General features: G+C 34.4%; 1 long non-coding RNA gene across 1 annotated transcript in view; it reads left to right on the top strand.

The window, feature by feature from the left end:
- LOC135303310 (uncharacterized) overlaps positions 1-24,532 on the top strand; it is a 28,348-nt gene extending 3,816 nt beyond the window's left edge. The window contains exons 3-4 of the long non-coding RNA XR_010364768.1: positions 19,709-19,786; positions 22,005-24,532. This is a non-coding gene — a long non-coding RNA (uncharacterized LOC135303310). The remainder of the gene's footprint in view (positions 1-19,708; positions 19,787-22,004) is intronic.
- The last annotated feature ends 712 nt before the right edge of the window (positions 24,533-25,244 follow it).

Here is a 25,244-nt window from a genome sequence, read left to right as displayed (position 1 = left end):
TATTTACTTTTTAAATGAGTATTTAATAATTTAACAGTACTCTAAAAATTATTTTATCACTCAAGAAAAGTGTTGACAGCCTTAGAAATTGATTTGTGTCTTTCTCTACAGAGGCCACATCACTAACTGAAGTATAAGCTTCCTTCATAATTCTCCAAAAATAAGGCAGCTGAATTATTTGCTCTGCTCCCTTACTGGTCTTTAATTAGAAAATTATACAGGAAGAAAGATTATGCAGCTTAAAGATTCATGAAAAGAGAAAGCAGAGATGGAGGGGAAGAAGGAAAAATAACTGAAAACGCTTTCTTAATTATTAGATTTCATAATTGTTTATGAGGAATTTTGTGGGTTTCTGGATGTACACAAGTTAACAAAATAGCTTAATGAAAGACACAGGATAAAATAATTTACTCTCAATTAGTGTTTTTAATTTTAGTGAAACATTATTCTTGCTCCTAAATATTTTCATTACTGATATAGACAATTCCATCCATATTTTTTACTTGCTTCTCAGATTATCTATATCAATATATTTTTCAGAAATCCAGGACCTGGTTGTTTTGGCTCTGGAGACAGCACAGTACTAGCTGTACGTGTGCTCTGCTGAGTTTCAAACTAACCAATTGCTTGTGGTTTATTTTGCAGTATAAACCACAACAGACAACATATTAATTTATATAATAGCTAAGAACACACACTTTGCTCTTTACTTGTAAAACCAGTGATCTTCAGTGGAACCATGTAGTTGGTAGCAGTGTAGAACTGAGCAGAGCCCCAGCTCCAGAAATTACGTGACAAAGAATTATCCAATGGTTGTGCTGACCATAACAGGCTGCTGTGATATGACAGAATTTCAAATCAGTCAGAATGAATCAGACCTTCAGAAACTTTTATTCCACAAAAACTTCAAAAACTATCAGACAGTAACAGTTTTTATTCACTTTCAAGCCAAGAGTACATATTCTTAAAAAAAAAAACAATCCAAATTAATTTATTTGGCAATAATAAATTCACTTAATGGTGAAATATAAATACACTTACAAAAACAATTAACTGTTTAGAGCTCTTGCTTCACAATTTGAAATCCTATTAAGATCTACAGTTATCCAATCAATTATTTAGGTAATTATTTTGATCTATGTAATTATTGCATTAAAAAAGGATTTAAGCAAAAATATTCCTCGAGCAATTTAATTTTATTAGTGTAACATAATAAAGTAATCAGAGATGATAACAGCAGCAGTGACTTTTTCACTTAGAGCAAATAAAACTGACCGTTTTAAAGTATATAAATCTACATAGTTAGCATTTATTATTATGAAAAATGAATTATAATTGTCATATAAGAATAAACATATGCTTCCAACACACATTTATTTTGCATTTCTCTAAGCCTGATGTGTTGATGGTGGTTTGAAAAATCACAGCAGTACTTCTGTGAGACATGCTATGGCCCCTGGGAAAGTTAGAGGATGAGTTCTGGAGTTTTGAAGGCTGGGGAGTAGTAGGTTATAAAATGGGAACAGGAGTTCATTTGCATGTTTTTTGGGTAGTGATTATGCAATTACACATATAAACAATTCACAATTTACTGTATGAAAAAAAGCCCTCATTCTTATTTATTTTATTTTATCATTTAATTTAATTTAATTGGTTTTTTTCAAAATTAGTTCCTCTGTAAAATTTTTGATTCTGCCCCTTCTGGAGGGCAATAGAGAATGTATGACTTGGGAGCATATGAACTCGTTACAGGTTACAGAGAAAAATATTCTAACCTACTCGTTGTAGCTGCCCAGCAAAGTAAATGAGTAAAACCTGAATACTGCAAAGAGGTTTACTTTGTCCAGAAGAGTTTATGTCTTGAAAAACCACTTTATATTTTTTGTGTATATGTAAAAAATGAATGTAAACTGTAAATGCATGTGCAAATACATCCACAGAAAAACTACTTGGTAGAAAAGCTGCTTTCTTGAATGCAACTATTAATAATAATAATTAGTTTTAGAATAAAACTCTTGATAAAGTAGTGCATTAAGAGGTTCTAACTCTAGCAACTTTCTCTCCATCTCAATTTTTACTCTAATACTAATTCCTCCAGTGTCACATTGAATAGAAACAGAATACATCCAGAGACTGCCTTTTTTTTCAATTAATTTCAAATGCTGATGCTTTCTATTTGAAGTAAAATTGCAGAGGAGCCTTTGCCATTTTAGTTTTCATACTTAACTTTTCACTGCTAAAGTACTGTGCAAATTTATGGTAAAATTTGTTAATGTTCCCAAAAGTAAATTTTTCACTTTAGGGAAGCACAATATTCTTCATCTGGGGACTGACTGATTGATATCTCCTGGTGCTTTATTCATGAGCTGGAAAATACAACATTTTTCCCTCCAAAGAATCCTTGTTTTCACTTTTAAAAGTAGTCATTAACTTGTAAAAAGAGCTGTCACTGGTGATGACAATATGTCCTACAAACACTAGCAAAGTATTTGTAGCGTATCTTGTAGAAGAATATCACAAATATTAAAGACAAAGCAAGGCCTGAAATAGGCAATAAAGAGTAAGAGACAGTTTCAATCAAAGCAGATTTTCAATGAATGATAAGCTCACTTTCAAGGAACAGGTCCTCATATTTAAAAAACTCCCTTTTATTGTAACAGACAGTAGCAGCTTGTCTGCCCAGTCTGTCTGAGGAAATGGATTTACAGGGAACTTATGTTGCAGGTAAGGACACCGAGGTTCCCATATACACTTGTAGGGAGTAGGAAGATTTCATATGGCTTGTGCTATTTATCCTTGAAAAGTGATGACTATTCCAGGACAAGCCAGATTATCTGTATAAAAGTTAATTTGGGACAGTTCTCCTTTTGGAGATTAATGTTAACACAATTTGGGGTCTGGGAAACAGAGAAGACAATAAGCTGGTTCTTGAAGAGGAAAAAAAACACCAATAAAATAAAACATAAAACTAATTCTGATAAAAAAGCAGTCTCCTATAAAGCATATTGGGAATAATTCACAAGGAAACTAGAAATTGATTTTGTTTATTGATTCCATACATATCTAGGTGTACTTTCATGCAGCTTGCCTGTTGCACTCTATATGAAACCAGCTTGGTTTTTAGGGCTGCTTTTGCATTGCATTCCTTATAAAAACCTCAGCTGAAGATAAAATTCTGTGTAGGACCTTAAACCTGACTTGCTATTACATTTTTTTAAGTGCGCAAAGGTTGACTAGTTCTGCAGAGGAGTAAACATTGAACCTTCAACTAAACAAAGCAGGAAATGACATGGTCAGACTGCTTGGAGAATTGCATCACTGTTCCTGTGGTTTATGATTTTGTATCATGAAAAGGCATGGGAACTCCTTCTGGGTATGAAATAATAATCAGTTACAGCATGGTTTATGGAGTGGTTTACTTTTCTGAGGAAAAGAAATTTAAGGTAGTGCTGTGTACTTAATGATGAGCTGCTGGTGATAAGGATGTAGATTTTTTAGATCTCTTGTGCCTTGTAAATCTACAATAAGAACTAATCAATAACAAATAAAATAATGTGTTATTTTACAAGTTTTCATAGCCCCATATATGTAAAAAATAGAATGGCATAATTTTCATGTCTCCCTCTTGCTGAGTGGTACATAAGCTATTCTGTACTGACATATTACTAACTGTCTGGAAGAATAAGGTAACCGTATTTACAATGGTTTCTGAGGCAACATAACTAATTTTTAAAGATAAACTTAGTGATTTATTATCTACCCTGTCCACCGCGTATGTTCAGTGCACTTCCACACTATTAACTCATTTCTTGAAAAATCTATACAAGCTCCATGTTAAAATGAATTATAACCAGTCTGCCCCCCAGAAAGCCATCATGTAAACCTCCTCTGTTCTTATTTTCAGTCTTAATGTATTACAAAGGAGCAACAAAAATTAATATTAGTATTACTCTGTCAGATTAAGTAAAAAGAAGTATTAAATTTAACACATTATATTTTTTAAAATTTGAGAGAGCAGTCTTTTGCTGTTAATCTCAGAAAAAAAAATGAGTTTCAAAGTAGAATTATTTTATTTTTCATAAGTAATTTAAAAAACAATGATAAGTATGCCAGGTGAAAAAAATCTAACTAGGTTTGTCATGGATTGAAGACACCAGTTTTTAGAATATATTTTATAAAGTATGTCCTTTATAGTTTGCTCAATCATAACAAAAATATCTTGAAATTTTAATTTTTTTTAGAGAGGCAAACTTGGAATTTTCTTTGTTTCAGAAAGAAACTAAACCACTAGGCAGTTTCAGAACCAATTAATCTCTGGATGCTATTTTGAAGACCTCTGGTCTTTATGAAGACTTTTGTATTGAAAAAAACCAAACCGAAAAACTAAAACCAAAACAAACAAACAAACAAAAACTGTAAAGGGAATGGTAAAAGAAAAAGATATTTTTTTTTGTCCTGGCTCCTAGTGGACACTGAAGAAGATTTGAAATTGTAGGAATTCCTAGAACAGCTTGACAAGACTCCCCCTAGCACATAAACATGTATAGAATAAAATCCTGGATATTTTCCTAGGAAGTTACAGCAGAACTAAGAAACATAAAAAAGAATGGAAGGGATGAGAGGAAAGTAGACTAGTTTTCCTCTTCCAAAAAAAGAGACATAAAATAAGGGAGATATGATAGATATCCTTACAGTGAATTATGTGACAAAGGTAAAATCAGATTTTACTTCTATAGTGAAAGAAATGGAAGTTACTTAGTAATGTCAGATGGTTTGAAAAAAAAAATAAAAATCAATCCTTTTCTTTGTTTCTGCCTTAGAAACTCATTTCTGTGGACTCTTTGGAGGCCCAAAGTACCAAAAGATGCAAAGAAGGCTTAGGCAGAGCTATAAATGCTCAATTTTATCAGTACAAAGCAGAAAAATTTGGATGTAACCTCAGACAAGGAATTTCTAATCATTAATTAATGGAACAGTACACCTTAGTAAATATGATATGTCATATGTTTTGGGGTTTTTTCATCTATTCAGCCATTTTGCCTTCATTAGTATAAAGTTCCAGAATAGGAGGCTAGTCTGTAATGAAATTTTATCTGACAAGGAATATTAGCTCTAAATTTCATGTAACTTCTACTATATTTTCTAGAGACATGATCATGCCTCATGAGTATGTGGGAAATTCCCTGAAAAGAAATGCATTGCTTATGAGAGTAACAGTCATCTATGTCCATGATTCATTCAAATACTTTATTTTAGACTAATAGTGTGTGCTTCAAATATCTAAGGATTAATTTATTCAATTAGAACTGAAATTCCTGGACACTGTACAGACAGCAACTAAGCATGAAAGGAATGTTTCTTTTCATTCTCTTCTCAGACCCCTAGCTGGGAATCAGTGTATTCAGATTTCTTGTAGCCATCACATCAGAGAGAAAGATTTCTAAAAATCACTGGTTTCTTAGAGCAGATGTTGATAGTATTTTGCAGAGTCTAAGTATATAGTAATCCCATATTGAAAGCAAAGAAAGCCAAGAACCTTTCCTAATGAAGAAAAAGGTTAAAAGATCATTTTCTGGACAAAGAATTTGAGAAGTCTTTTTCTGTGAAGAACAGTCCTTGCCTTCAAATTCTGCAGCACTGAGGACATCCAGTAATAAGCAGGAAAAAACTGAGGGGACTTTTAGGGCTTCCTTGTGTTTCAAGATTTCTTTGCAAACAACTAGCATCTATCAGAAGGAAAAAGTTGTAACATATCTTCTGCTTTTTTCACCTTTTGAATGAAAGCAAATTTTCATATACCCCTTTTGTAGATGATGGCTTTTACATGTATGATTTCTTCCTCATCTTTTAATTTTTTCCATCTGTAAAGCTTATCTACTAAAACTGCAGTTATGACTGACAGCAGAGAGGCATGCATATGCTCCTGTTGGTCTTAAGTGTAGAAGGTTCTGATTTCTTTTGCACACCAAACAGTTGTTTGTAACGCAGAAAGATGAGTAAAATGTGGCCAGGCCATCAGCTGTTAATTGTTGCTCAGGTTTGAGGGAAATATGCTCCCCCCAGAAGCACAGCAGAATAAATACACAGAAGTCTGCTTCTGTATTTGTATGTGAATTTTAAACTATGCTAATTTTATACATAACAGTTGTACCAGGCAGACTCTATTTACATTATTCCTGTAGTTAGCAAGACATTGATATTTGCTGGCAATGAGTGTTTCCAGAAGAAAACCTGCTATTGTGGTGCCTCATTCCCATGCATCAGTCATATGTTATTATGGTTTGGGAATATCAATTAAATGCCAGAACTGAAATTAGAACAAATTACAGATCTTTTTCATTACTTGAAGCTAGAAATTTGCAGCAGGCAAGTATAAAACAAAGTGTGGTGAAAGGAGCGAATACATAACATTCAGATCTTATGAGCTTGAACAGCTTACAGTGTGTGACTCTTCATGGCCATAAGCTAAGATCTTTCTGTCACACAAAAGAAAAATAGAGAACTGACTCTATATATGTCTAATCCTTCCTAGTCCTAACAACAGGCTAAATTAAAAGAAATTTGTAAAATTCATGCTACGGTAAAGTGATGAAGAGGTGGTGATTAATCTTTATATTCAAGTCCTGGATTTGATTGCATTTGACTCCCTGTGTTTGTCAGAGACATTCTTCTTGTGGCCTTTCATTGCACAAAGACTACTTTTTGTAAAGTCCCTGCTACTCTTATAAAAACGTAAAAATGTTCATCAATGCAGATCAGGACATATGCAAATGTAGTGTGATTGAATACAAGCAGGAAAATGCCAAAGTTCAAAAGCAAAAATTACGAAGATCACATAACAGAAGGAAGCTGTATCTGAAAGCTACAAATAGATTCAGAATGGCACCAAATTTTCGTTGTGTACTTATATTAACAATTACTGAGAATTTAAATCTGTGGAGTGAGACACTTTCAAAATTTAATTATGATCTCAGGTTGAATGAGTCTGGGCACTAAAATCATTCAGAGCTCTCATTTTTGTATGTGCATTACAGACCCTTTATAGAAACATAGAATGTGCATTTACAAGCCTACATTTTATCTGAAACCATGGAAATCTGGAATTCTTCATAAAAAAGTGAAGCTTCATATCCTTGTTTTTGCTGCTATAGGTGTGGGTATACCTTCTTTAGCGTAGTGGTCTAACTTTTATTCATGTACAGAAAGACAAATATCCCTCTTAACATTTTCTTACCACATTGCTAACTGCATGTTGAGCTTGGATTAACCACAGATTTCACATTTCAAAGAAAATTTTCTTTCTCTTACTTGTATTTCAATACAGTTGTTCAGGTTTAATCAAGAACTACATTTTGATCCAGAGATGAGAACATAATTGGAGGTTTTTACCCTGAATTGCAGCTCAGAATATTGCATGGCTTTGTGATTCTGTGATTGCATTTCTGAATGGTCTTTAAAAAGCTGGGAATAGACTCACTAAAGCTTCAAGAGACCAGAACCATACTGAAATATTCCTCACGGTAAGGCTTGCAAAAATGTTGAGAGTTATAAGAATTATTCAGATAGATCAGAAGCTGGGAAGACATTGCTGGGTTGATGTCAGGAGGGCTGAGAATTGCCTACAGTTTCCAGGAAGGGACTGGCGAAGGAAGGACAGCTTTCTCAAAGGCTAGGCCACTTAAAGCTGATTAGCTATGGAGTAGATGGGGAGTAAAAAAAATCTTAGGATGCAGAAAGAAGTCAGCAGGGCTGAACTATGCATAATAACCAGAAGAATATCATGACACAAAGGTAAGAAGAACCATGCAGAGATGAAAAATGTAGGTAGAAGTAGCTTGTACACAGATGTGAAAAGATGTACCTTGGTGAATTATTCATAGGCGGAAAAAGTGCTGAACAGCTTATCAACCTTTGATATGGGGAAAATGATCCATTATTGGATCCATGGATAATGGAGTACTTCATGAGGTGAGACTGTGCTTGGGCATATGTGTAAGCATTTGTCTTGTAAGAAAATATTTGTGTCATGCAACTATAATATTATCCCAATGTTCTCAACAATAATTATTCTTGGTACATGATGTTTGTAAAACTGTTTTTAGTGCTACAAAATGTATTGTTCATTTACTATTTGTTGTTAAAATGCAGTATTGTCTCAGCTTCCTTACAGTGTATCAGTAATCTACAATATTTTCTATGAGTCACTGAAAACGAGTTCAAATAATCATTAGGAGGAAAATGGTTAGTTCAGCTAAGATGTAACTTTTTTACTATGAACTTCTAATATGATTAAAGAAAATGGGAAGGGTACAGCTAAAAACTTTTTAAAAATTGCATTTGTTTTCTGAAAATTTAATGCAAGTACATTTATTGAGAGGAAATGATGGTGTGCAAAATACCCTCCAGTTAGACTATGCAATAAACTGAGAGAAAATATTATGCCTAACTTCACTTTTGAAAATTTACTCTCATGATGGGCATAATGGAGACTTTCAATAGCTAAAAGTAATTTTTGCTTATGCATATTTTGTGCATTTCTATGAAACTGCTTTTATTTATTTATGAATAATCTATGCTTTGTGGAAATATTGCTAAAATACAAAAAAAAAAAATTTCAGTCTTTGGAAATTACCTGGCTATATTTTATGAAGTTGGGTAGCATTAAATCAATTTTAGATATAGTAGACATGTCATTTCTTAGATGTAGCTTATGTAATTTTCCTTTCTTGCCACAGAGTGACTATCTTGTAATACCACTAAACTGTCCTGTATGTCATAACAGAAAATTAATTGTTTAGCAACTTTATACTTATTTGCACTTTTACTATTCAACTGTGAAGTGACTCACAAATTACTTCAATTTAGCAGTCCTCCTGTCTGACATAGAAATCTTAATGGGCAGACAAAGGCTGTAAGGTTAATCCACCTTCATATGTGAATGGGAATCCTCCCTTCATTCTCAATGATTCAGTTAAAAAGAAAAGCCACACTATTTTTAAATGTTGTGGTTGTAGTATACTCATCAAATTGTTTGTAACCAAAATAACTTGCTTCAAATTCTGTGAGAGTACCTCAAAAAAGGCCTCCTTTGATTTATAATAAACCAATTTGTTTTCTACAACTACATTTTAAAAAATAATTTAAATATCTGCAATATTGAGTAAATCCCCCTGCGTTATTTTCCTGTTGGGGGAGGACTGTCACTAAGGTGTCATTTCTGACTATTTCTAAGGTGTGGTCCCATAAGGCATTTAGGAAAATATATGCAGGGAAAAAAGAAATAACTGAACATTTCTTAAACCGCTGATATGCTGTGCTGAGGTCAGTTTTGGGGTTGCTTGCACTGACTCTACAGATTTTTATGGCATCAGATGCCATTTGGAACGTGGTTAGAATTAATAACTATTGCAGTGATGCTTTCCATGTTCCTTAGAAATTGTCTGTAGTCACCAAAGACTGGAATTTATGTTTTTAGCTGGAATCAATTAGCTCATGCTGCCATAAAAAAGCCAGTAATGCAATTAATCTTTGGAGAAGGTATGTTCCTTTGGGGAACATACAGTGTATGAAATCCTACTGTTTCTTAGAGAATCTTGGTAAAACCTCCAAGAGACATTGTTCATGAACCCAAAGGAGAATGCAATTAAAGGCTGAAATTCCCATAAAACAAAGTATTTAATGATGAAATACTATAGCCTTTGATTGGTCTGGAGCAGACTTGGTTGTGAAAGATGAATCTTAATAACTTTGTCTCTTACAAAAATTTTTAAGTCATAATTTTCAAATACTGAGCAAAACAACCGGGGTCTTGTGCTTTGAGACTGTTACTGAAGAAAATGTTTTCTTGAACTCTTGGTTGCATTTGCTAGCACCTTTTAGTGGCATTTCCTCATGAATTGTAAAGATTCTATTGCAGTACTATGACTTTTTGCTTAGTTGAAGTGTGCTACCTTCCAAGTACTCTCAAGTTACTGATGATCTGAGCATTATTCATCTCCCAGTCCTGGATTTATTTATTCACAAATACGTCTATATGACAAGGTAGCAGTTTCAAGACCTTTTTTTATTTATTTTTAATTATTTTTATCACTTAAGTAAACTTTTAAATTTGTTCTTTGTAGTTTATCTCATGTTCCCAAGATCCAGGCAATAGGGTCTAAAGACTATGGCAGTGCTTGTCCAGTTGTTTGGGGCATCACTTCAGTCAGCCTACCACAGTCAGAAGTCCTAGAAAACATCGCACGTGGAAGGGCAGATGTAGCATGAAGTCCCCTGTCCAGAGGTGTTTTTCTCATCATAATGTCCACCATATCAAGTAGAAAATCTACAGTAATATTAGGTATCCATTAGCATGATCTCTGAGATAAATAAATTAGGCTTTTAAGAGAGGCATGGTTTGACCAAAAGCATAATTATTGAGTGTCCTGAAGTACCCTTTCTGATGACATCTGTTTGCTGATACATTTTGCTGCATCTCCCAAGTGGGCAATATTGTCAGCATAATTATTGCTTAGGCAAAGAAGAAACTACTTCCATGCTAATCTAAGAATTATTTCATACTTTATTTTGTGGAGGCTGACTGTACTGGCCCTCAATTACCCTTAGATGGTATATTGATATTTTGTGCTGCAAACCTGCAATTAGTAACTGTCTCTGCTGAAAAGCATAAACTAATTGACATCATGGGTAAGCAAGAGCTTAGCAGGGGATTTGCTAAGAGACTGATATTGTGACCTCCATCTTGGAAGAAAATGTGTAATAAGTTATCACAGTAAAAAAAAAAAAAAATTAGAATCTGTTTAAGTGGATTGAGACAAACCCAGTGGAGAAGGACTGGTGGGTGTTCGTTGATGAGGCCAATATGATCTGGCAATGTCTGCTTACAGCCCCAAAACCCAGCCACATCCCAGGCTGCATCAAAAGAAGTCAGGTCAAGGAAGATGACTCTACTGCTCAACTCTGCTCTTGTCAGAACTCACCTAGAGAGCTGTGTCCTCCTCTGAGGGCCCCAACTTAATCAAAACATGAACCAACTGAAGAAAAGTCCAGGGGAGGGTGACAAATATGATCCAAGGGTGAGAGCACATCTCCTATACAGACAAGTTGAGAGAGTTCAGGTGGTTCAACCTGGAAAAGATAAGGCCTCCACAGACCTTAGAGCTCCATCAGACCTTCCAGAATCTAAAGGGGCCCTACAAGGAGAGGGACTTTTTCCAAGCATATGTAGTGATAGAACAAGGGGAATGGTTTTTAATTGAAAGTAGATTTATATTAGGTATAAGGAAGAATTTTTTTACTTTGAGGGTGGTGAGAAACTGGCACAGTTTGCCCAGAGAAGTTTATGATGTTCCCTCCTTGGGGGCGTGCAAGGCCAGTGCTCAAGGCTTTGAGAAACCTGCTCGAGTGGCAGGTGTCCCTGACCATGGCAGAGGTGTTGGAACTACGTGGTCTTTAAGGTTCCCTTCAACCCAAACCATTTTATGATTCCATGATTCTAAGTTAGCTCTAAATAAGACCTGGTATGTCCCAGGCACAGCCCCACCTCCACAGAAAATTATCCTCAAATTTTCCTGTCTCAAACCAAAAACAGGACTTACTCTAAAAGACAGGACATAAAAACCATTTTGCAGAAGGAAATGAACAGAGGTTGGAAAAAAGGCATTATGTATTTCATTCTTTTTCTCATTCTTTGTCGCTATTTCCTGCCTTCCCCTTCTAATAAAAAATGGGGAGTCTCCTTAGCCCTCCTTTTGTTGCTAATGTATTTATAGAAATATTTTTTGGCTGTCTTTCAGGGCAGAAGCCAGATTAAGTTCTAGTATTATTATCATAATACTTATGTTCTGCTCTCTATAGCGCATTTGAGTCCTGGTTGGGATTTTAAAATTTTCATAGTTTGATAAGTCACAATTTTTCTCATATGTGATGGTGTTGCACTTCCATATAAGTGAATATCTGAAAGAAGTCAGAAGTAAAACTTAAATTAACAAAAATTTCTCTATGAACAAAAGCAAAATATGTTTGGTTGGTTTGTTTGGGTTTTTTTACATATGATTAACTTTGAAATAGTTGTGTTTATTTTACCTTAAATGCTAACAGGATTTTTATAACTGGTAGCACTGAGAAAGCTCAGGGACACCTACCTTAACAAATACAACATCTAGAGTCAGTTGTATCCAGTTTGTAGGTGGGTGTGCCCTCTTTCATTTGTGGTTATGTTTTCTGAGCTAAGAAAGAAATTTTCTGTCAATGTAAGCAGACCAATAAATAATAGTAGGTATATTTTTTTAACTAGGAAGCAGGGAAGTGTTTGCAGCATTAATCATAAGGATATGTGGATATCCTTATGATTAATGCTGAAGGATAAGGATTCAGTAATTTGCATTCATATATTTCTCACAAAATAATTTTAATAGCATTTAGTAATTTCAAGTCTTGGTCAAAATATGTTTTACGCATGATCAGATAAAGACAATAAAATTTTATGCTTCTAGGTATAGGCAGACCAGTGTAAGAGCTAAAGAATGTACAAATCTCTCTCTCCTCTCATGATAGATACCTTAGTGTCTATCACACAACTGGTGTTGCATTTTATTTTGATAAAATTGGGGATGAGGGGGAATGGACAGATGGGTATTTCCCTCTTTCTCTGTTAGTTATTTCTGTGTTAGTTATTGACCTCAGATTGTGGCAGAATGATTTCAGGTGCTAAATTAGGTGTCGAGATGTTGTGGCATATATTGTGTTAGCACTGGAAAATAAAAAGGGAAAGTGTAAAGAAAATGACAAGTTTGATTAGGCCAAAGCTTTATACAGTACAAATAAAACATAAAAGCATAGTTTCTGACATCTGATTCTATTTTAAATATTTTAACTACTTAAAAGTCATATTGCCTTACAACTATAATATCTTTCCTTATGTACAGGAAAAGTGAGTGTCTGTCTTTTGCAATAATGGTAGGAAACCTTCCTTCTCCTCAGATTATCATATTCTAGCAGTAGTTGGTGGAATGTTATCAGTAAAAGAGAATTTAATGATCTCAATTCATCTGTGTTTTCTGTTCAAATTAATGCAGTGTTGGAGGAAGTAACCAACTTTAAAAGTACCAACTCAAATCCCAGCCTGTTGTTTCTTCCTTTGAGCCCAAAGGTGTTAAATGTTACTCCCCCGCTTCTTACAGCTTCAGTGATGTGAAGAAATGTATTTTCATATAGAGAACACAGGATCCCAATTATGTCAGTCAGCAGAGGTAGTATAAAGCCTTGAGTCAGTTGCAAATAACAGATAATAACATTAAAGCCAGTCTGTCTCATTACTCCAAGAGCATATGATATGTTCCCATTCTTATAATTACATTTCTTCCTATAAAATATTCCTTGAGATCTTTCAGTGGCATCCTCTTTTGACAAGATAAAACCTGAACGGTCAGAATATCCTAGAGTATCTTCAGACCTTTTTCATAGTACTGTAAAACTCTACTGAAAAAAAACCAAAAAACCAAAAAAAAAAAAAAAAAAAAAAAACCCACAAAAACCAAACCCCAAACAACAGCAACAAAAACAAAACAAAAAAACCCAAACAAAAAAACCCTAAAAAGCTCCAGTTTCTGTAGGTCTTACTGCTCTAATTGGAAGGCAGAGCTCCAAGACTTCTTATGCTACTGCAATTAAGGTAATGTACTTATATTGAGGAAATTTGAGTTCATTAGGTAATGTACTTATATTGAGGAAATTTGAGTTCATTTCTAGCTTTTCAAAGCACTCTTTCTAACCTTGTCCTCAGATCATGTCTAATTTTTACATTGATATGGTAGAGAATGATTACTGTTCTTCAGTCTCAGATGATTCAAACTTTCATGTACTCACACTGTTCAGACAGCACTGGTTGAAGCTACAGAACATCATATCTGTTAAAAACATAATTCATATGTTGTAGAGAAGTTTAAACAGCCTTGGGTGGTGGGAGGGTGGTGCCTAAACTGAAACCAGTATTGCCTGTTGATTGCAATCCCAACCTTCCACGTTTCTGGGCATGTTGAGCTGTCTTCACAATTAAGCATTTATTACCTTGTTTTACTTCTTCCATTTAACAGCCAGTGTATCTGACCACAGCTATATGTTTTCCAAAATCCGTAGTGAATTATAGCTTTTTTTCTATTTGACATATGACACTCTTAGAGATCAAACATCATTGCAGCTATGCTGAGTTTATTTGTGGGGGGGGAATGAAGAAAATTAAGATTATATTTTTTTATTGCTATGGAAATATATGATACATGCAGTAAAAAGTTCACAAGACAGCGCTATGTAAATACTGAGTTTGAAAGTATTTTTTTTATCAATGATTAAACAAGTTTTCCTTAAATACACAGTGATATATAAAGACTCTACCAAAATTGCTCAGGATCTCAGTGTCTCTGCTAAAGCAGCATTTCAAGAGAGATGGTAGCCACAGCAAGTTGATGGCTAAATGCCAGTTAGAAAATTTTATTTTGAAATTACACTTCACAGTTCATTTCACAACCATGGACAGACATGTCTCCTGCCTTTAGAGGAAAAAAAAGATCTAGGCTAAGAAAATGGGAACTATTCTATAAAAGGCAGATGAAACCCTTTTTCTCTTGTTTTATTTTTCAATAATTATTGCTCTTATTGGTGCAAAAATCTCTACAGATAAATTTTAGGACACATTTATTCCATACAGGTCTACATTAAATAATATATAAACTACAATCACTGCAACTCCCTTTATTTAGAATGCCTTTTTTTTCATCACTTTCCTTTTTGTTCTTTGTTTGGCTTTCATTTTCTTCGTTTCTTAGCCGAATGTGCCTGCTCTTCATAATGGTGAAGATATTAACAAATTGCAATGTTAACATAAAACATACAGTTTTAAAAAACAGGTCAAATGCTGCCAAAAGTTTAAACACTTACCAAGGATTTACCATAAGGCAATTGCTACAGATATTCCAAATCATAATGTTCATACTGAAGTTGATGCTGAACTCCAAGTTTTGTAAGAATGCTCTTTGATATATCTGTGTTGTTTTGAAAAAAAAGATTCATCACAGCTATATCTTAATTTTTGTTTTAAATTACACTAGCTCTGAGTTTCAAAGGCACAGTTGTATTTCTACAGCAGTCAATAAATGTATGAACTGAGGAGAAAAATCAGGATCTCTGGGTCTGTCATTAGAATTTCCTCAGAAGAGGTGGGAGAAGTAAAGCACTGACTTTACTTGGTTTTGCTGCAATAAAATATATATATAAATATCTACAGAGAAAATAAGATGGCCAGAAAGAAAGAACAAAAGTGATCAGCTTACTCAAGAGTGAAGTTAAAACTATTCTTTTTTGCCCTCTCTAACCTTGATTCAGCACTGTAGGAGCATTTCAGCTTTTGCAGCCTGTGACCAGGCTGCCAGCCCCAGCTCAGTTCAATGCTTCCATCTGCTCGCAGTCCGTGGGTTTTCCACATCTCTCTATACGGTGCTTTTTAGCTGGGTTTTGCTACAATGTAACCTGCTTTTATTATCTTTTGTGCACTGACTGAGGAGGAAAAGAAGTCAGTTTAATTTATTTCTTTGTTTTGATTAAAAAGCAGTAGAATTAAAAATGAGCCAAAAGAAACCCCAAAGATTTGACTCCCATTATTAAGTGGAAATGAGTTGTGTCCTGGTCTCTGTCTAGTCCTTTTATTAAGGTCAAAGGAATGTCTGCATCCAAGTCCTTCTGAACTTCACTCTTTGGAGGTTAAACCCCTCTCTTTAATAATACCAGCTGTTTGGGTTTTTGGGTTTGTTTTTTTTTTTGGTTTGTTGGCTTTTTAAATACACAGAAGGGAAAAAAATATTATCTCCTTGAATATAAAATATCATGCTTGACAGAACTTTTTTTATGGTACAGAATATGCTGCTGTGACTACTAAAGAAATCCTGTTTCATGTGCTGTAAGTACAGCCACGAGAGATCCTGAAATAGGATATCCTCAATAGGGCAGTCCCACTGCACTGAATTTCTGTTGTGCCACAGTGTGTATTGTCAAAAGTCTTAGAGGTTTCTTTTGAAAACAAAGTAAGCCCTGCAGGGGCTTCATCACTCTTATTCCTTTACAAAAAACCCAACACCCCCCCAAAAAAAACCCCAAAAAAGCAAAAACAAACAAACAAACCCCTCCTTCCTTCTGCCATCACAGAATACTTAGGGAAAGGAGATACCCCTGCTATTTTCATGCACTGCACAGTTTATTGACGAAAGAACCAATTCCTACCACCATGGCACCTTTAAAATCTTAATAAATTACAGCAATAATTTTCTGTTAGCCATGCTACTGATCCCATTTGGATTTAAAGTTATGGCTCGTTATGTTTAGCATCTGCTTTATGCACACTGTTTTCTCATTATGAATAAATCAATAAATCAATTAGGGGCAGTGAGCTTTGCAAAGTCTTGCAGTAGAAATATTGAAGATTATGTTAGTTAACCCATGATGTATCAAGTAACTGTTTTCCTACTACAGGCCTATCCAGAAAAGAGAGAATACTGATAGTATCAGGATATGAAAAATAAGGTTTCCCACACATCAGGGGAAGAGTTTGGCATCCCTCTGAATGAGACTTTCAGGCTACCTGGAAGTTTAAAATAAGCATGGTTAGGGATAGGGATCCTAGGATGGTTAAGTCTTTTCTGAGTCCATGCTGTTTTCACCATCCGAATGGATAAGCAAGTATGGGAAGAAGATTACCTTCCCCATTCCTACAGAGGAATGATTCCCCCTTTGCTGCTGTCAAATTCTCAGGATTATTCTGGCTTCCATAGATGGCTATGTAACGGGAGAACACTGAAGTAATAATACTAAGAATTTTTGTACATCTCACATTTCCAGAGATGCAAAATTCTCCCAAAATTACAGTTTGTGGGTTGTTTCTCCCTCTTTACCTCCTACCTGACAGAGAATATTTGAGGTTTTTTTCCCTAAAACCCATTTAAAATATCAAAGAAACACACATATAGTTTCAGGGGCATTTTTAATTTTCATAAAATGAAATTTTGTTTGAAATTCACGTACGAAAATACCACAAATTGTCCATTAAAACCCCTTATAGCTCGAACTGAACAGTCCCTTGATAGTTTTCTGTGCTTTCTCTGTCACTTCTTCCCTCTGCTCAGGTGACATTGTGTTTCCTTGGACTCTAGAATATCAAAGCAACTTCTGACCTCAGGTGGTTCTTGTGTTGTGAATTATAGAAACAACTACAGCTGCCTTGGAGGCTTCCACATTGCCTGGAGTTTCAGCTGTAAATTTAGCAGAGTAGCATGATCTTGAGAGTCAAGGAAGGAAAAGCACTTCTGGGGAGAAGAGTGCCTGTGAATTTATAAATTGTCTAGAATGAACTAATACATTTAAGTACTCATGAAAACTTATCCTAGAGGTAATTTTTTCTAGGCTTTTCTTTACATAAAATATAATGTATTTTGCTCTTCTTCACAGAAGAAACAACAAAGTGAGTTGTCTAATTTGTTGCTGTTCTTCCTGTTCTGTCTTTCATGTATAAACCAGAAAATAGTTCTTTTGATGTTTCTTTTTGGTTGTCTAGAAATTTTACTTTTTCTACATTTTTTATTAAGCTAATAGTTGCTTCTCAACTCCTAACAAATTGCATGCTTCTACCTCAGAAAAATAAAGAAAAAAATAGCCCACAAAGAAACAAACCCCTAAACCAAAAAAAAAAACCAAATAACCCCAACTCTAATTCTCAAAACATTATTTCACTTGGAAATAAGTTCTCATTATAATATTATTTAGGTGTTGAGGCACTGGGACAGGATGCCTGGAGAAGTTGTGGATGCCCCATCCTTGAAAATGCTGAAGGCTGGATTGGATGGGGCTGTGAGCAACCTGGTCTAGTAGAAGGTATTCCTGTCCATGGCAGTGGGATTGGAACTAAATGGTCTTTTAGGGCCCTTCCAACCTAAGCTATTCTCTGTTTGGCTACAAGAATTTGCCTTTTTTTTTCAAACAACAACAAAAGTAAATAATTGAAGGCAAAGGAAAATTTACCCATGATATTTGGTTTTGCTAGAATTTTGATTTTTTTATCTATGACAATCTGCTACTTTAAAACATGGTAATATTGTGGATGTTCTTTGGATATCAACCTTATTCTTCCACAAAATGTGACAAGTTTCTCCAGTTACAGAGCTTCTCTAAAAACTTCACTCCTTGTCATAAATACTTTCTGTAAGTATGAAAGCCTTCATCTGTAATATTGATTATATATATTTTATGTTTATTTAGCTTTCTCTCTTTTAGTGTCAATTTTTATTCAGGACTTTGACCATATAGTAAAAAAATTGAGCAGAACTAGATATTCTTCTGTTCTGCTCCTTCTGTTCATATACCTTAAGAGTTTGACTCCAGTTCCTCAGAGTATCTTTGTGAAAAAAAAATAAATCACACATTTTGTTGCAGAATTTGTTCAATATTTTAAAAAATATTTGTAATGGTAATTAAGGTACCATGGCCTCAAGGCTTTGAAAATTTGCTGATTTTCTTGAGGCCTGGAATAAAAGGTTAATTTGTAGATTTCTTCAATTAATCAAGAACAAAATCTCTTGCAGGCAAGCCTCTAATGATATGTGATTTTTTTCTAATACAGGTTGTACATCATGGTCATTTATGCTCAGAATGTGCTTGTGAAATTAAAGTTTTAGTAATGCAATTCAAATAAAACAAATAAAGAACAAGGAAAGAAATAAGACAAGTTTTGAATTAGAGCCTTCTTTGGAAATAGGTAGCTGATATGTGGCCCCAAAATTTAGATGCTTTGGGATGCTGTTGCTCTCAGCACTTGGATGGTTGTGTCCAAGACTTCCTGCTGAGATTTGTCTACAATATGCCTTTGATAAATTAAGCTAATATTCAAATACATTTTATTCCAGTACTAGTTCAACATTCAAGAAGTATGAAGCCTATAAATTCTTTAGTCCCAGATGTTTGCTTTTCATTGCAACTCAAACAGTTGTAACTTAGACAATAAGAGCAAAATTTAAACTGGAAATACTTTTTAACATTTTTTTGAAAACAAAACCAAAACCAAACCTAAGACCAAAACTGATACTTTGAATTGAGTGATGTGTATCTGTGCTCCTGAAAAGTCACTTTTTGTGCATTTTTTCCCCAAAAAATTAAGAAATTCCCACAAGTGTCTGGGATTCAAAGTTTTTTACTTGGAGGCTGAAAAAATATATTGTCTGTGAATCTATACTAGCAAATCCATTTATTTTCACCCCTTCATATTAAGACTTTTCAGTCTGGAGGAATCAGACTCCTTTGTAGATCTCAGCTGCCATGGTGCAGCAAAGCCCTGTAGCAGTTGACCATGCAATTTCCAAAAACAGAATCCGGGGTACATACATATATATATATATTTATGTGTGTGTGTGTATGTACATATAGATAGATATAGATAGATATATATATATAAATATACACATACATATATATGTACGCACACATATATATTTATACATATATATATATAAATGCACACACACAATTTCAGGGAAGATAAACAAAGGTGCCAGGACTACAGAGAGAAACAGGAGGCTGAGATATAAGAGGTGCAGCTCTGTCAAGGCTTACAGTGTCAATGTAATTTGAAGTGACAATGTCAAATTTGAAGTAACTAATTTCTTAACTCTTTTAGCTCTTTGGTCAACACTCAGATGCTTTCAAAGGACAGAACCAATCCAGTTAACTCCTGAATATTGCTGTTTAGAGAAAGGTAATAAAGAATTTGTTCAAGCCCAGTGAACATTTTGGTATGTGAATTTTGTCTCAATATGTAGTGGCTAAAACTACAGATAAATGGACGTCATCTTTTGAAAATTACAAATCCAGCCATCTAATCTTAATATAACTGTTTTCTTTTTTTTGAAATGCAGCATCTTGGGAAAGAGATGCTTATTAAGCAGGGGAGCATAAATTAAAAAATAAAATCTCTTCAGCCTTATCTCACTTTTAAAAATTTAGAGTATTCAGTTTTCTGAAAGACAATGTCTGGTAAGAAAAGCACCATCTCACTTATTTTCTAGTTTCAGTTTTTATCAAATACTTTAGATATAGAGCAAAAAAATCTATGATGTGTTGCAAAAAATGCCCATGAGTTTATTTTTCAAATCAATTTGCACAGGAAATTTTTCATGAGTTAATTTGAGAACATGTTTGAAATTTTGACACTAAGAAATTGAATGATACTATATTAATTGCATAAAAGTTATCTCATTTTCTTACAAAGGTTATTTTACATTTTAATTTGTCTGGGTCACAGTTAGATGTGGAAATCTACAGAATCTTTCTTTTGTATTGTTAAATCATTATTTATCTTCATGGATTCACTCTCTTCTGCCTGTAAACATCTGACAGGCATATTTTTATCTGATTGTGGCTATAAAATCAAAGAAATTATATATCTCTCTTAGCAGTCCTAATTAAAATGAGAAAAATATTGTGTTTAAAATAATGATGATAATAAAAACAACCACAATAATAATAATTAATAATAATAATAATAGTAAACAATAATAATGGTAATAATCCTGGGGTTTTTGACCAATATATCTGATATGGGTTATGTCTTTCTTCCCTCCTGTAGTCTGAAAGATAGCCATGAAATATTAATCAGCAGCTCTGAGTACTGATGAATAATAATCATCTTTCCCTTAGGAGATGTTCATTCATTTTTTCACGCTGTCTTTATGCTGACATGAATCAGTGTTTGTTTAGAAAAGAAAGACACTACAGGAACCAACACTTTTAATTGTTGGAACTCACACTTTCCAAATTAGCGCATGAGCTTTTCACAATAATGGCAATTTAATATCGGAATATCTACAAAGTGAGGTAGTGAATTCAGCACCTTTTCAGGTCTTTTCAAGCCTGGATGCTTTTCTAAAAGTTTCAGTATCAGTGACAGTTAAATGAAAACATATTGGTTTGCATAGTAGAAGAGTTAGCAGAAGGTGGTTTAGGAATTTCTTCCAGCTTTTTTTGACAGAATGGGTGTCCTGTGCTATGTCACATGAGGTTTTCATTACCCCATTTCATAGCTTAAGAGGAATGGTTGGTGAAATTCTGGCAGCACTCTAGTGTTCCTGTAGCTGAAGTCACCCTATTCCTGGAATCACAATTCTTAAAGATTTTTTTGATATTGCTACTTAAAATCCTACTGCTATTCCAAATTCACTTTTGTTCCCTACATCACCAGTTCAGGAAGAAGTAAAAATTCTCAAAGAAAATAAGTCTACAAACTTGCTGACCTTGTAGTCAGTAAAATTTTAATAAATAACATGACCAGAATTTAATTTCCTCCCAGGATTGTTATATATATTATTTATTTCTAAATAAGCCCAAAGTTTGTAAGAGTCAAAACATTTGAAGCATCAATATTTGATGTGAAACAGGGCACAGACTAATAAGTTCTGGCCTTTTTTGAACAGCAATGCCCATATGCCTCTTGGTTGTTATGTCTGGAAATTTCAATATCCATTGACATCTGAGGATCTGGTAATTTTGGCTGAAACTGAATGAAAACAAGACCATTATACTATTATACATATAACCATATTAATATATTTATTAAGTAAACATAGTTTTTAATAATATTCTTATAAGAATATTTCCTATATTTTTTTAATTGCTAGTTTTCTCTTTTCTTTTGGTAAAGTGTCTTGCAGCATAATCTAAATTCATGATGTTCAATGTCTACTTCTTTCCCTTTTCAAGATTATCAGTAGAATGATATCAGATTATCAGTAGAATCTTTTTGAAATTGCTCAGCTCTAGTCAGCTAAGGAGAGAAGTTTAATCTCTCCATTATTTTTATTCCCTTGGTTCTTAAAACAATCTACATAAAATTCTCAAAAATCAGGATCTTTCTTGGATCTCTCTAAGGTAATTCCAAGTCTTTAAAATCCTCCTAACCCATTTCTCCTCTTTTTCAGGCATCATTTTAGCTGTCAAGTTATTTATAGCACATGTTCTGACAGGAGCTTAGAAGCAGTTGTCTGTCATAAACCATTGGGAGGCTCTGGAGAAGCTGTGGAGATTGGACTTGTAATAACTCCTTTGTTTTGGTGACAGCAAATTTGCCTCTAACACTGAGCAGCCCGGCCAGGCTGTGATTGCTCCCATGGCTGTGCAGTCACCTCCTCCCGAGGGATGGGGACAGTGGCTGCCCAAACACTCCAGCAGTATATGAAAGGGGACAGAAGCAGTCACAGCACTGCACACAGAAGGAACAAGACAGGCAAACACCTTCAGACTGCCACCTTCTTGACAGACCCTGGCCCTCAGAAGCGAAAGCTGTATAAGTGTCAGTGCTGCTCTGTGAATCACAGAATTCCCTTCTTCTGCTCTCTGAGAAGTCAGAAAATAATGTTTTGCTCTGGTCTTGGCTCAGCTAATGTCAGCCAAAGGAATTTCCCATTTAAATCAAAGCAAGAAAGTGCCAGTAATTGACTGCAGAAATAATGAAAAAAAATCTATTGACTCTATTTGAAACTTTGTAGCAATCAAGTAAACAAAACTGATTAAATATTTAAAAAATAATAAGAGAAAAGAACTTTTTTCTCCAGCTGACTGTTTCAACAAGGCATTGAGTTCCATTTTCTCCATCACTGGGTAGTAAAATTGATTTACAATTACAACCATGGATTTATTACTAGTATAACTAATATCTAAAATTCTAACAAATTACAGTTTCAAATTCAGCATTATCTTTCCCTAGGAATTATCACTGAATGAACAGAGCCTGTTTACAGATTTATAAAAAGTAAATAGTCCTTCCACATGTGCATAATTTTCTATTTATTTTCATGGTCATTTTTGATGGAAAGTTGCTGTTACATCTTTATGCTTGCCCACCTCACATGCTTCATAATTCTTTGGCTGACATTCTGTGTAAACCTGTTTATTATAAAACCCTGAGCTCTGTCACTGATGCCCTTTGTGCAAGCTCACTGGGAAGCAAGGCAAGTGAAAGCAAGGCAGCTGCCACGCTGTATTTTTGCAATATGCTTTACTTTCCTTGTGTTGATGCTGTTAAGAAAAAATATTCCAACACCTCAATCTATTGTAGGTCGTACTAATTTCCAATATTAATAAATATTCATTTTCCCTGAAATGAGGATGGAGTGAAAAATGGTCGTAAAACTGTTTATAATAAATAAACCAAAAATTATGTAATATCTCCTCCTGTTTTCATATGCTAATTTGACCCCTGCTTGACAAAAATTTAACAAGTGCATGGCAACTGCTTCAGTTTAGCGGATGTGATATACACAGACATTGTTACTACGCCTTAGGCTTGATAAGTTAAAAATGTTCTATTATATTCCTTAAGGTCACCTTTATGCATTTCTTAATTTCTTTTAGTCTCTAGGAAGGAGACACATAATAAGTAACTCTCCTTCTCTGATTTTGATTTGGAAAGGGAACTCTAGATCTCCTGTACCTCAGTAAGTCTTTCTGTCCTCATAAAAAATCTCAGAGTTCACCAGGTCAGTTTTATTTCCAAGGAAGTATCGAGGTGCTGCAGGGCAATTTACAAGAAAATTTGAAGTTTAATTTACATGTGAGAGAAAACTGATTTACACTGAAATAATTTTCATATGATGTAACCAATGTTTAAATGGTACTATGTGATTTTTTTTTCCAGTTTGATTGGAAAGTTTGATGACATACTCATTTCAGAAGAGCTCTGCAAAGACCAGTTTATATCAATTTTTCTTGTTGCTTTCAATGATTTTTTGACCTTGTGAAAACAATTCTGAAGTTTAGGAATTTATTGACTTAAAATAGTGCAATTTTTCAAAACTCAAGGTAAACCTTGAGTTTTACAGAAAGTAAATAACCTGAGAGGGTGAAATGGGGAAACAATTGTTATGATATAGACAAATTTTATTGGGGTTTGAAAATATCTGCTGAGTTTTAGCTTGTTTGTTTGCTAAACAGAGAAGCACCTCATACCTTAATGGTGCCAGCTGAGTGGCAAAGCATTCAAGTTTCAGCTCCTCTGACATTTTGAAAATTAATGGAACTTTCAACACATCATTTCTGCTGGTTTAGATGTGGTTGTTTGCATAGTCTAGATAAATTTCAGATGAGCTCTCAGATCTCTAACATCTATCAATATCTGTCAACAACCCAAAGTTTCAGCACACTTCATTTCATTTATAAAGCTGTTCTGGAGCGCCAGTGTTTGCTTGATCCATGTGTCTTTTCTGAGTGTTGTAATCCATGTTTTCATCACAAGGTTGAGCATTTTATTACATTGAATGCTCAACAGAATGGAATACTAGTGAAGCTAAAAAACTGCTGTATTACATTTGTCAAAAGAAATCTGTTTTGATGATGGAACTGAATCTATAGCCCTTGTTTACTGTTTAGTCAACTTAACAGAGTTTTCATATGGAAAAGAGTTTGTTCTGAAAAATGCTGATTGCAAAAAACTCTCCACAAACCAAAATAATTTCAAGAGTGTGCTCATGTTTTTGGGTTGCTTTTTTTTTTTTTTTTTTTTGTTTAGCTTCCAGGGTTTGTTGGGGGTTTTTTGGTTTGGTTTTTTTTTTTTAATTTTTTTGTTGTTTTTGAGTGTTTTTTTGTGTTTTTTGTTATTGTTGGTTTGGGTTTTGGTTTTGTTTTTGGTTGGTTGATTTGGTTTAGTTTCTCAACAGTGATAAAAAGTTATGTTTCTAAATTCCCCTGGCTTTGCCATGTGTGTCAGTCTGACAATACTGGTGAACATAATGCCCATCTTTCTCCTAATCTGCAGCCCCAGAGAGGTAAATGGCCAGAGAGTGCTGAGCTCATGCTTTGTGCTGTGCCTAAGCACTGGGGTTTGAACTGCTCATATGGTGTGGTTTAGAATTAGGAAATCCAGACCTTAGAGCACTTTCACATACTCTGCTACAGAAATACAAATCTGGAAGACCTACAAATAGTAAATTCTTCCAGGGCCATACTGTTGCAAAACTCCCAGGGAATTCTGGCGTTTGGTTGGATTTCTGTGACAGTTAGAAAACAATCTATGAAATCATCTTCAGTAAAGAATGAACAGCCTGTCATCTCACAAAAGAGCATTGTTTAATAAGAAAGCCTAAAAAACTATCTAAACCAAACACTTGTAACACTTGTAAGCCAATACCAGATGGGATTTTTTTGTTTAACCAGTCAGGTTTTTC

Source organism: Passer domesticus, chromosome 6 (assembly GCF_036417665.1).
Source record: "Passer domesticus isolate bPasDom1 chromosome 6, bPasDom1.hap1, whole genome shotgun sequence".
Taxonomy (NCBI): Eukaryota; Metazoa; Chordata; class Aves; order Passeriformes; family Passeridae; genus Passer; species Passer domesticus.
Note: the sequence above shows the minus strand (reverse complement) of the source record. Positions and strands in the feature narration are given on the sequence as shown.